The 1,840-nt window shown below is 56.1% G+C and overlaps 1 protein-coding gene across 1 annotated transcript in view; it reads right to left on the bottom strand.

The window, feature by feature from the left end:
* The window catches only part of LOC113207179 (aldo-keto reductase family 1 member A1), a 16,291-nt gene that overhangs the window by 3,084 nt on the left and 11,367 nt on the right, over positions 1 to 1,840 (bottom strand). The window lies entirely within an intron of this gene.

Here is a 1,840-nt window from a genome sequence, read left to right as displayed (position 1 = left end):
CGTTGAAAGGCTCCAATGCCCTCCTCGCGTGGCCCCCATTCGATTTGGAGCGTCCCCGCCTTGCCCGCCCCGCCCCGCCGCTTGGCTCGCGCTTCCTCCCCGGCTCCACTCTGCCACGCCCCGCCCGGCCCGTGCGATGCGCCGCCGATGGGCTGCTGATGGCTCCGGTTAGCTTCCTCGACATAACCCCCCTGCTCCTGCCCCCAGGCGTGCAAACGTGACTAAATAATTCCTCCTTGGCGTCCTAAAAGATTGTCGGTGCGCGCGCGCGCGGCTCCGAGCAGCCGATACACCCGGGCTAGAAGGGGGAGGGGGCCGCCACGACTTCCGGAACAACACAGGAGCAGCCGCGGGAGGTCGCTGGCTGATCAGCCTGGCCCTGCTGTTCCTGTCGCTATACCGCCGCCGTTGCTTCTTGGAACCCCTTACAACAGCAGCAACAACACCAACAACTATACAAAACCTTAGAAATCACGACGAAAACACGCCGAAGCGCTCGCCTTCTTTCGCCTAGCTCCCAATCGCTCGCAAAAAAAAACATGATCGGAACACGGATCCGCAGCGTACAGTACGGGTCGTGCACCCCCCCCCCCCTTTCCCCCTCAGCTGCTCCCGCGGCGGTCCGAGAGTAAGTACAGGATAAGGAGACCGCGCCGCGCTGCATTTTCCCAGTTTCTCTTTCGGGTACGATACGTCGCCGTGCCCGTCGTTTGCCGTCGTCGTGAAATGAGAATCAGATCACAGGGTTTCCAACAAAAGAGCCGCCATTTAGCATCGGAAACAATGGATCACGGGCGGCCCGACTGCGCGACGTGCGCGCGCCCCTGACGGTGAGAATGAGAACCGCGCAACTCTTTCCCCCTTCTCCTCCTCCTCCACCAGCCTTTTTTTTTTCATCACTTTTTTTCATAGAAAAATGTTTAGGGCTCGATTCTACGTTCCCTCCCATCCTCCTCTCTATAATTACCACCACCAGGGGGAAAGCAATAGGCTACGCAGGCGCTGCTTGGCGCCGCCGCGAGGCAAGGCGTCAGCGCCGGGCGTTAGCGCCACTCTCTGACTCATCCATCAAACACCAGCTTGAGGCTGCTTGAGGCGCCGCGGAACTCCGATAAGGTCTCCGGTCTTTACCTTTGTGCCGACGGCTGCCTGTCTCTACCTACCACCGCCCGTCCGGACGCTGCACTGCACATCCGACTTCTAAATCAAATAGTTTTACTTATTCTCTGTCGCCGAGCCAACAAAGTTGCGGGGAACAATCATCCGTCATCCGCGCCATCTGTCTCCCTAGATTTTATGAGCGGGCAGAGTGCACACTCAACCATTTGGTGGTAAAATCGCATAACGGGGCGCAATTAACTCGCAAGAAAAACCAACATTAGTCGCCTGCAAGCCGCCAGGTAGGCCATCCCGCACTACACCGAAGCGTACTGAATTGATGTGGCCTACCCACCAGGCGACGTGAGCGTCGATACCGACTGAGGTGCCTGACAATAGTGCGAACGTGACAAACTGCTTTACCCTCTCTGACTTTGACGCGTCTCCTCCCCCAATACGTTCAGCAAGGTACCCACCTGAGGTACCTGAGAGGGCTGAGGCTGCTTCCTGCTTCTCTCCGTTGCTTCCTGAGCCAATGTGTGCATATTTCTATCACACTCAGTACACTGAAAATCCGATGGAAATCCGAAAATAACTAGTAGCACACCTGCAACTGAGCAAAACAACAATTAGCTCATCTGCAAGTGAGCAATGAAGAAATCGCTCACATTGAATGACATTGGGATGTGAATGAGTACCTGTTGACAGTTAAAATTTAAAATGTTTGTTCCGTTGGAACTCC

Source organism: Frankliniella occidentalis, unplaced genomic scaffold, assembly GCF_000697945.3.
Source record: "Frankliniella occidentalis isolate FOCC.00 unplaced genomic scaffold, Focc_3.1 Scaffold44, whole genome shotgun sequence".
Classification (NCBI taxonomy): Eukaryota; Metazoa; Arthropoda; class Insecta; order Thysanoptera; family Thripidae; genus Frankliniella; species Frankliniella occidentalis.
Note: the sequence above shows the minus strand (reverse complement) of the source record. Positions and strands in the feature narration are given on the sequence as shown.